General features: G+C 38.1%; 1 long non-coding RNA gene across 1 annotated transcript; it reads right to left on the bottom strand.

Moving 5' to 3' along the window:
* LOC140717139 (uncharacterized) lies at positions 1–8,450 on the bottom strand. Its single transcript, XR_012096459.1, has 3 exons — positions 8,147–8,450; positions 2,100–2,126; positions 1–2,001 (listed from the first exon to the last, which is right to left on the bottom strand). It is a non-coding gene; the product is annotated as an uncharacterized lncRNA (long non-coding RNA).
* Between the last annotated feature and the right edge of the window lie 3,516 nt (positions 8,451–11,966).

The following is an 11,966-nucleotide window of genomic DNA, read 5'->3' as shown; positions in this document are numbered from 1 at the left end:
AACATTCATGGACTTGGGGACTTGGATTTTTTTTATGTGTGACTATATTTTACTGCTGTCTTATATATGCTATGTGTGCCTTGAGCTGTGAATGACTGCTGATACACTGTTTCATTTGGCTATATTCATGGGTGTTCATGTATTGTTAAATGACAATTAAACTTGAACTAGATCAAACAAGTGATGGTTTAAATCACAACTAAAAGAAAAGGTGCTTCATTATAACTTTTTCCTGAATAGACTTTCATTAATGGGTGAAGAAATCCACTCTATATTCAGACTGGTTATAATACAAGCAATATTTTAGCTAGTAAGGTATTGCCTCATGAAGTAACATGTGCTTTAGACAAAGGGCTATGCATTTGAAAAGGTATAAAGTCAGGGGTTATAGCAGAAAGTATAGATGGTTACAAAATACCAGGGATAGAAGATTGGCTGACCAAATGGAAACAGAGAGTGAACATACATAAGTAGGGTTCTTTCTGGTCGACAGATCAGAACAAGGGATTTGCCACAGAACTTGCTGAGATCCTCCGGTACTTTGTGTGCATTACGCTGGATTTCCAACATCTGGAGAAACTCTTGTGTGTATAACCTGTCACAGTGATCAGTGTGGGGACTTCAACTTTTAACAATCCATGCAAAGGACCTAGATTAAGGGATTGAAGGCTCCGTTGCTAAGTTTGCTAATGATGCAAAAGACATTGAAGAAAGTAAGAGGACTTAAGGAGATGACAAAATCATGTCAAAGTGTAAAATGAGTGGGGAAAAGGAGAGAGGTCTTTAAAATGGAACATTATGTGGAAAGATGTGATATGGTCTATTTTGGGATGGAAAATAATGCAAGAAATCTATTATTTAAATGGTGAAAGATTGAGAGCTGTGAAATGCAAAGTGATCTGGGGATCATAGTACATGATTTGCAACAAATCACTAGAAAAGTCAGCAGTACGTTATTTCTAAGGGTAATTATTACAAAGATCAAGACATTATGGATCTTCTAAGCAGTTGCTTGTGAGGCCATATGCAAATTGAAGCAGCTCAGAGAAGGTTTACCTGATCAGTACCTGGAATGGGTGAGTTGTCTTCTGAAAACAGATTGTGCCAGTTAGACTTGATGTTGCTAGAGTGAGAGGTGACTGGCTTGAAATGTAGGACCTTAAATTGTTGAGAGAATGATTCAATTTGGTGGTAAACATAAAACTAGGGACCAATGCTTCAGAATAAGGTGTCACTCATTAAAGAATTCAATGAGACGTTTCTTCTCACAGGGCCATGAGGGCTTGGAACTTCTTCGATGAACCATGGAAGCAGACTTTAAATATTTTCAAAGTAGCAGTAGATAAATGTTTGACATGGAATGGAGTGAAAGATTTATACAGATAGATGGGAGTTCAGAGTTCAAGTTACAATCTGATTAACAATGATCATATTAAATGGCTAGTGTTTGAGGGGCAAAGTGGTTCATTTCTGCATCTGATGTCAATACATGTAAGTAGTAGGATTAAGCTCAGTGATTACTGATCTGTACGTCAGACAAAAATAAAGCAAAAAAGTCTTTCCTCCACCATGTTTGCTGTCATAAGCAAATCTGTCACATGTATCTGTGCAGATGAGAAAATAATAATCCTGATAAGTGTTGTAATCACTGTAAAACAAACCCGTCTTGTAATAAAAACACTCTCATTAGAATATGTAAATTAGGTAGCAAGTTGGCTTTAATTTACATGCACATTGTCATAATATTAAACGTAAGTCATCTTCCTTTTTATTGTTATATTGTTTCTACACAATATTCACAAATTCAACATATTATACAACAAACCATACTGAAATAATCAATTTGTTTTTGTTAATGTTCATTAGAAAAGTTTAATCTTCTGAATTACACACAACAGATCAATAGCAAATTGTGAGTTGTGTGAAATGGCAAATTGCAGGGAGAAGAAAGGATTAAGTGAATGGAAAGTTTCAAAAGAAACAAGCAGCCTTACCTCTCCACTGTAACAATAATAATGAAGAAAAGACACAAGCATTATTGTAAATAATAAAGATTAGAATTTCTATCAGTTTTATCGTACTACTTTAATTATACTTACACAGCTTCAGGCATCTTGATGGAGGGGCTGGAAGAAAGAAAGAAAGAGTTAAGACCTTGTCAGAATGCAGCCTCATATGTAATTGCGTGATGCACATGTTAGAAGAAAGACTGATAAAGGGCACTCAGCTAAAACATACACTAATATGTGATTACTTTATATGGTTCAGAACCTTACATTTTAGATAAGGAGTAAATGTCACTGAAGTGTCTGCAGCATAAGCACATTAATCAGATTGAGGTACATTAAATTCTTTATTATCTCACAGACTCTTATTAGAATTGGCAACTAGAGTTTAGTATGACTATTGCCAAACAATTCGAATAAATAGTAGACTGCAGAAAATTTTAAATCTAAACAAACTCATGAGACGAAGCTTATGAAAGAGAATTTCAGATCTTGGCTGGGTCACAATTAAATATCTTACTTAAAATTCGCAAAGGAACGAATTAATTGGAACACTTCCAGCCAAATACACTTGTGAACAATCTGATTTAGTTGAGCTCCCAATAAGTCACAGAACAAATTGTTTATAGACAGGCGCAAAATTAAACTATGTTGAGCCAAAACAGATGTATGGCGTTGAAGTGTAGATCAGCTGTGATCCTATTTAAAAGTAGAGGAGTCTCGAGGGATTGGAGGGCCTATTTTAGTAGCTCTTTTTCTTAAAGTGAGCAGGGGTGAATAAAATAGTGAGACAAAGGATAGTAAGAGAAAGTGATTATATAAGAGAAGTGAGAAAATAGGAGAAATGAATGTAATTACAGACAAGGACGAGTATAAAAACAGAAAAGTACCAAAAAAGAGAGAGTTACTCTGAAGGTATATGTGAGTTTCTCTTTGTTATACGTAGCTTCAAAGGAGATCCATTCATGAATAATAACTCTTTCCTATCCAAAAGATTTGGCAGGATTTACTGTTGATAGAATTACTAAAGATACATAATTTTTTGAAAACACTAGATATTTATATAATTGATATCTCAAATGGAATATAGAAAATGGGGCAACACAAGCAAAATTAGAGTTATAGAGATGTTGCAACTTAACATTAGATCATAACTTATACAAGAACTTAAACTAGCTAAGAGCAATTCATAGCATAGATCTATGGGAAATGCTGATGGTGAGAAAATGAATGCTTCTAATTTAAAAGTATGAGTATTCACATCAGTTTCATTCTCAAATTCAAATTCTTGGCACCAATATACGCAGCAAGTATAGGCTAGAAATGTCATCACCACAGGAATGATACAGAACCATATAATGGTAAACTGCCAGCTTTACCATTTAAAAAGAGTAATCCTCACAATATGCCAGTTATTGAATTAGTGAACAGAAAGTTAGTTATCGTCTTAACTATCCAAGGGGCAATTGTATGCTGAATAATTAGGAAAGTGAGATGGTACGAGAGAAGACTAATCAAAAGGCTGTCAGAGGAAGCCAGAGTGAAGAAATTATATTTCTGAAACTAAAAGCAACTGCAACAACTCTTCAGGGTTTCTTCAGCAATATTTCCCAAGTTTGTGATCCTTATCACTTACAACAAGTTTAGCAACTAGATGGGAGTGTTTTCATCTTCACATTTCTCTTCTAGCCACAGTGCACTGACATGGAAACATACCACTGCTTGAATTATGAAGCTCCATACCTAATAGCATTGTGCAAATACCATCAGCACATGGGCAGCAGCACTTCCAAAGAAGTGTCTCGCCAGTTCTAAGAACAATTAGCAATGAGACGATCACAATTTCTACATATTATTAATAAATAAAAATTCCTACAATTTTATTTTTAGTTTGACCCGTAGAGTTTAGCTTTGTATAAGCTAAATGCGTTTTAGCAAATTCTAAATTTGTGAGTACACAATGTCATTTTTGATACGAGAATAGGCATATCCAGACAGAACTTACATTGTTCATTAAAAGTTAAAATTAGTCAAATTGACACGATTTTAGATTTCAGTCTACAACTCAGCTCAGATTTTTGTAAATGTTTACCTTTTTAAGGTTCACCATCGCCAATCGAATTCAACACTCTACTGAACTGAAAATCTAAAACAAAAGTGGAAAATTCTGGAAACACTCCACTAGTCAGGTAATATCTGCAGGAAGAGAAAACGGAGTCATTGCTTTAATGTTAGCTCCGTTTCTCTTCCCACAGATGCTGTTTCTAACAGACCACTCATTTACTGTGTCCAAGGGAGCAGAGGATGGTTTGAGATCAGGCTCAGTGGGAATCCATGTATCTAATTAAACGAGAAATGCCCAGATCCCAGATGTCAAACCTTTATCCATGTTAGACAAATATCTAATAGTTTATCATTGATAAGGCTAAAATGGAACAATAAGATTTTCTTTACTCTAAATGTTGAATATTGTCCAGTTGCTAATGATATTAATCCTTCGGTAACAGAGAAAATAACATTTAAAATTCTCATCACGATGGGTAAAAGAAAAATAAACCTTGAACAAGAAGAGATAATGTCAATATTGTGTCTTGCTGAACTTTTCCATGTGTAAACAGATTTAAATCTTGTGGAATATTAAAATGTAAATTGTTTTTACATTGTATCCTTTAATCTTATTCCAGGCAAACAGAAAAAGAGATGTTAAAGGATGCAGTGCAAACTTGTGTGTTCAATGGCGTCATTGATCATGTTTGAATGGTGTCACAAAGTGTTTTTATTTTCATCACTTTATTTAATCCTAACATTTTTAACTAACTTTCAGAGCTTCAGATGAAAGTATTATTTATTTTAGTAATCTTTTTAATTAGTTATATAATTTAAAACTGACGTTAAATATGGTTGATCATCAAATAACCACATTTAGAAGTTCAAGGTAATTGGTATGTCACAAAGTCACTTGCAAATTCCTGTAGATGTACAGTGGCGAGTATTCTGATTGGTTGTATCACAACCTGTTATAGAGGCTCCATTGCACAGGTGCACAGAGGTCTGCAGAAGTCAATTCCATCCTCCTCACCATTTGGAGAGGACAAGAGGTGGGGCTTCAAGAAGGTAACATCTATCATTAAGGACCATTGCCACCCAGTACATGCCCTCTTCCCATTACTACCACGAGGATGTAGGTACAGGAGGTTGAAGACCCAGAGTAAACAGTTCAGAAAAAAGCTTCTTCCCCTCTGCCGTCAGATTTCTGGATGGTCTGAGAACAGGACCTCATTATTCTTTTTTTTTGTACAACTTATTTACTTTGTAACCTGTCGTAATTCTACGTCTTCTGACTGTACCCCTACTACAAAGCAATACATTTCTTGTGATATAAGACAGTGATAATAAACTTGATTCTGATATAGCTGATAAAGCAGTTCAAAGGCCTTTGATAACAGAAAGTTAGCAAAAAGCCAGCATGGGCATTTTGCAGACATTGTTTTAGACTTCACTGCCTGAGATCTACTTGCTGATGTGACGCACGGGCTGACCATGGTCACAAAATATACATACTGCCATAGTGTAGTGGGATTGGAATATGCAGGCAGTAGGCTGGACTGTACGCAATCTCACCAAATATATACCAGACTGGTAGAGTGAAATGGTTCCAGTTTCCTTGTGCCTGCATAATTTAAGAGGACATTTATGGTTTTCCTAATAACATAAAGCTTGCAGTATATCAGAAGGGAGCGAATCTATGCTGATGTAAGCCATGGCTGAGTTAGGCACCAGAGCCCTCTCCCCTCTCTCTGCCATTGTCATTATATCTCTGTATATATCAAGAGATGAGTCAAGGCCATCAGATTATATACACAAATTAGAAGTTAAAAATGTTCACGTTTCATATTTTGCACAAAATATTTATATGCAATTTGTAAAGATCTTTTATATTCTATTAAGGGAAAGCTACAACTTAAGGTCACACCAAAATCATATCACTGTTCAATGTCTTAGGCACTCCTTATTTATACTTTATTTTATCTCACCCTACAGATTGGATCAGGTCCTTCTGGCCCAACAAGCCACACTACCCAACAACACATCTACTTAACCCTGGCCTAATCACAGGGCAATTTACAATGACCAATTAACTGTCTAACCTCCCTTTCAACAATTTGCTTTATCTTTTATAGCTTAGTGCTGATGATTTTATTTGCTAAAGCTGCTGCAATGGACCATGGGATTTCATAGACACATGAAAGGTGTCATAGAATGACGGAGTAATGCGGCAAGGAAACAGGTCCTTTGGTCCAACTCACCTACGTTGACTAAAATGCCCATCTGTTAGTCCCATTTGCCTGTGTCTGGCTTATATCCCACTCAACCTTTCCTATCCATGCACCTGTCCAAAAGTATTTAAAATGTTATTATTGTATCTGCCTCAACCACTTCCTCTGGTAGCTCATTTCATAAACGCGTGTGAAAAAGTTGTTTTTCAGATCCCTTTCAAATCATTGACCCTCATTTTAAATTATGCCCACTAGTTTTTTTTAAAAACTGTATGCATCCTCACTATCTATGTCCCTCATGATCTCGTACACCTCTATAAATCACTTCTCAGTCTCTTATATTACCACTGTTGCATAAGAAAACTTCTCAAGCTTTGATTTCTACTTTTCCAGCAATGAGGAGACAGAAAAAAGCACCATCGTCACACAGTGAGGGCAATGTATCCGATGCATGTGGCTTTGTGAAATATGGAGATAAATTTCTTGTCAAAGATTGGGTAGAGAAATGTTTTAGAAGCAAAATTAAGTCTAAGAGGATGGAAATCACTTCTAAAGCTTGTGTGTCCCCAGTAATATCAATGTTGGAGAGGTCCTGCCACAGGTCAAAAGGCCCCAGTAAGGATTGATAAGCTACGTCAGCTCTGACTGGCCTTGGCACATCCCTAAAATCTGTCAGTGATGTTCCTTGATCTTGGATAATGTTTTTCTGTATTTCATTTAATTGGAGAAACTGAATTCAACACTTCCAGGTGCAAGTCACAGTTGAACCTTTGATGGGATTTATTTTCAGAGCAGTGAAGGTAACTTGAACCAGACTGTCCTGGAGACAAGGACACTGAGTTACTGTAAGAGAGCCAGGCTTTACAACCACAGGTTGGAGTGGTATGTCTTTTACTTATATTTAATCCTTCACGCCAACCCATCCAGCCACTTCCATTGTACTCCCATACCACTGCGAAATCAGCAGCTGCAAGATCACCCAGTTCTCAGTCTCAAGCCACATGAATCTCAGCATTTTCTAAAATCAAAACCACCGATTCATTGATTACTCCACGTACAAAAAGCCCATTTTACCAAACTCTGTTTTACCGGGCTGTGTCTCCGTCACCCCATCCCAGCATTAGTGCCCAGAAGTGGTGGTTTTCTCACTCCTACACCACCCTGTCCCTATCCCTACATCCACTCCCATGACACCATTCAAACTGCTGGCTTCCTGCTTTGCTAGGAGCCAATATAGAACCCCAACACCACTACCATGCCCACCATGGAGAGATCTAAGGATGACCTCAAAGAATCATGAGTGTGTTCTGCAATTTCATTACAACCTATTAAATAACAAATGGAATAGTATTGCTAGTTCTTACATTATTTGGAAATAAATAATAATTTCAAATATTAATAGTAGCTATAGTAATAATATCACCAAAACAAAATAATATGAAAACAATAAAATAATTTGGCATGCGAGAACTAATTTGATATTGAAGTATACTAATTCCTTGTAATGTAGGGTTCTCGGATTGCCCCACCACTTCAAAAGTGTAACACAATGAATAACTTCAATTTAGAACAGAGAAATAATCTGAGAATCACAATGCTTTGAAATGTTATACTTGCACAGTTATTCCCTTATTCTCAATATTCTCTCATAATGCAACTGTGACCTCACTAATTACAAACTCAGCCTCGAGTTGATGAATTCAGAAATATGCTATCCATACATGCTGCAACATTAGTTTAGCTTGCATTAATTATTGATAAACTTTAGTGTTGCATCCAGAATGGAAGTCTCCAGTTTGATATTGTTATTAGCTTGATATTCTCTCTGTTTTCCATTTCAAACTTGCAGGAGAAAACTCTTACCTCTTGACTGCAAATGGACTTCACTGCTGGCTGCAAGAGGAGATTCAGAGAAGAACAGAAGAGCACAAGAGTTTTTAATCCTCAACAGCTTTCAGAGCTGCACCCGACTGGTCAATAAAAATAGCTCCTCCACAATTTCACTCTGCTTCCCAACAACCAATAAGAAGAATGCGAAATTCTTGACTCAGTTGACCGGGCAAGGATGCCTGTTGGGAAACATCAGTCGTGTTATTTTGGAGGCAGATCTGACAACCATTTGCTGCCTGGGCTTTGTGTTGACAAGAGCGCTACTCTGCTTACATAGAAATCTGATCACTGGTGGCACCGGCCCTTGTATTTAAATGAGCATTCAGGCTGCTTTCTGTGCAACAAGAGAGGTATCATACCATAGAAGCCAAACTCCACAGCTGACAGTTCTACTGACAACCAATTATTTAACAGCTAAATAAGGTTTTCTCAAATTTGTAGAACATTACCCTTGCGTAGAGTGATGCAGAAGCAGGAACTAGTAACTGTTTTGTCCACAGATCCACCACATGAAATTTTAGTTCCACTGGGGTCCATTTTGTGGTCAAAATTGTACAGCCTCTTGAGGGATGTGTTCAGGAACTTGTTGTCTTTGGGCCTGGGAAGGCAGGGGGGCACTGAGCCTCAGTGTTTGTATGTTGGGAGGTAGGACAGTCATTGGCTACATGAAAGGGTGAGTGGTGGTTAGTCCTGGTGGAGCAGCAGAACAGCAGACATTTGGAAAAGTGGGGATGCAGAAAACATGCAAGGAGGAGGTGGACACGAGGCGGATAACAGAAATTTGGAGTGTCGGGGGGATAGAGGTTCCCAAAATGAAGGGGGTGTAAGGGAATTGGAAGTTAGCATACAATAGAATTATAGAATAGTTATGATTTAGAAAGGGGCCATTCAGCCCAATATGATTGTCTCAGTCAAAGAACCATTGTCCTTTATAATCCCAGTTTGTATTCCGACATTCATGGGTCTTTATTAAAGGTGACAAGGGCTTGTGACTCTGCTATCTCATCAAATGGTGAATTCAAGGCCCCTACTATTCTCTGTGTGAATATCATTTCTTTCTTTTCTTCTCATCCTTATACCATCTGCAATAATTAATGATCCCCTAATTTTGAACCCTCTGGTAATGAAGCTTCTATTACCTGCATGTGGGTCCCTCATAACTTTATATACTGTATGTTAACTAAGTAATTTTAAGTAATTTTATGCTCGACCTGCAGAGTTCCAAGGAAAACATCCCCAGCTTATCCAATCTTGCCTTATACCTATGATTTTCTGGTCCTGGCAATATCCTCATAAATCTCCTCTGTAATAAAATCACACCCCTGCTTTTATTGTTGCTGCTGGGATACTGGGGAGGCTTGGTAGGTGGAGACTGGCAGAGTGCTCATGGATGATACCATATCTGTTAGCAATCACTGCCAGGCAGATCTGGAAAGAGGTTCAGTGACCTTTGTCAAAGTTCATCACGAACAGATGAGTAACACAGGACTCCAGGCTCTGTGGTCTATTCCCAAGGACACACACACAGACAAACACCATCTGCTGCTGGAAGAATTCCAACTCAGTTAAAGAGACCCTCTACTCTCCCTGAAACTTGCCGGCCTTTCAGTGCAAGGAACTGTTCACAACTGAGTGATGAGAGCTTGCACATTCCAAGGTCCAGGATAACGTACAGGGAGAAGTACTGAAACGAGGTGCAAACACCAGTCGGGCTTTTGGTTAAGGTCCTCTCACAAATGCACACTGAGGAGCAGCGAGCCATGTTTAAACTCGTCAGACTGTTTGCTCAAGGAATGGATATAAAGGAAATTGATATCATACTGATGCAAGGTAAATGGTATGTAGAGAGTGGTACTATATGTGTGCATTGTGTTATATAATTACAAATTTGATGAATGAAGTAATATCCATGATGGAACACATAAGGTGTCAGAGCTAATTGATTTCAGACAAGTAATTTGTCTGAAGAAGAGGATCTGCTGCTTATTGAACTGACGGTGGCAGATAAACAGAGGCAGAAAAATGTCTAGATGCTGTTGTACCTCATTTGTCACAAGCGGGCAGAACTACAACCAGAACGCACTCAGTGAGGCCCTGAGAAGAAGATCTGGCATATTACAAGCACATTGCAACTCGCCTGCAAATGATCAAGTTGACTGCTACCAATTCTCTACATGCAACCTGGAGCAGGAGGAGTGATAGGATTTTTTTTTCATGAGCTATAGCTGTCAGCAGGCAACTGCAATTTTGCAGATTTCATAAATGCTCATTAGAGCCTGGAGTATTTTTGGATTCTGGGAGTCTAGCCTGAGCGAATGCCTATTGTGCGAGGCAAAGCTAACTACAGAAAAGTACAAGTCTGCAGAATGGTCCAAAACCAGACTTGAAATTTTGCATAGGCCAACAGTGGACATGTAGCCAAGCTTGTTCAGCTGTACTGGGGATGGCGAAGTGAGCACCTGGGGAAGAAATGTCCTGCGAATGGGAAGAGTTGTTTGTAATGCGGGGGTAGAAAATCACATCTACAAACAATGCATAATGAAGCTGACATCCAGCGTCTGTGGAATGGATAAGATGTGTTCAGCAGGGGCAGAAAGAAGATCAGGAAGAGTTATCACTGAACCTGCTACCTGGCCAAATAAGGTCAATTCTGTGGATGTATTTAACCAAGACGTTGGTTCAAATTGACTCAGAATCAAGAAATTGCATCTTCCTAAAGCAAACTATTATGATTCTAGACCACCCAATGTTATTGGTGCTAAAATACTCCTCTGCAATGCAGGATTAGGGATGGGTATAATTGCTTGAGTAAGCAAGTGAAGACCAGATCATGAAAAATTAACTTTAATGAAGTACTGTGTAGAGATTCATGTGTAGATGCACAGAATTCTACTTCTAATAACAAGGGTTGCTCAAACTAGAAGTGCAAATCCATGTAGACGATATCAAGGGCAACCAAAAGGTAACAGGCACATCTACAACAGAGACATGTCACCAGTAACGGTCACAGGCACAGTGTGGAAGGATCTCAAAACAACACTGAATTGGGAAGAAAGCTGCATTAAGCTGGCAGATGTCATTCCCTGGGTCATGCAAAGACAAGATGGAAAAGAGTTTATATCAGCAGGAGTGAGAACTCTCTCAGGAAGACCATAAGAAAAGCTTGTTATCTAGTAGCAGATACGACAATATCAGAGGACGTACCATTAAACTCTAGAGCCTGCACACCACAGGCCAACAACAAAAACCAGGAGATCCAGATTTGGGAGGGTTCTCCATTGACCTAGGTGTCAGAAGAACTTGGTGTGAATGTTCACATTTGGAAGTGCAAATAAGTTCATAATCAAAGTACATATATGTCACCATGTACAATCCTGAGAAAATTTTCCTTGCAGGCATACTCAGTAAATCTATAATAGAATAATAACCATAATAGAATCAATGAAAAACTGCACCAACTTGGGTTGAAGTTCAGAGGCACTGGACAGTTATTTTATAAGTGTTTTGTTGGTTTAAAGCTGATAATACTACCAACAGCTTTCTGTGTTGTAAAATTGCTTAGTGCAGAACTCACCAGCATCTGTCTCATTCTGCAATGAAAGCCATTGTAAAGAATGCTGACACTGTGAGCTCTTTGGTTTATTTAATAATCCCATGCTGTAAGTAGAAATTGCCAATTATCTGCTGTTAAAATTGATATTTTCTATATTCCATATCATCGGAATACACTCAAACAGTCCCTTTCCTTGGCCCTGCTGGACAAAAATAAATTTGATCCAGGATAGACCATACT

This window comes from Hemitrygon akajei, chromosome 27 (genome assembly GCF_048418815.1).
Source record: "Hemitrygon akajei chromosome 27, sHemAka1.3, whole genome shotgun sequence".
NCBI lineage: Eukaryota > Metazoa > Chordata > Chondrichthyes > Myliobatiformes > Dasyatidae > Hemitrygon > Hemitrygon akajei.
Note: the sequence above shows the minus strand (reverse complement) of the source record. Positions and strands in the feature narration are given on the sequence as shown.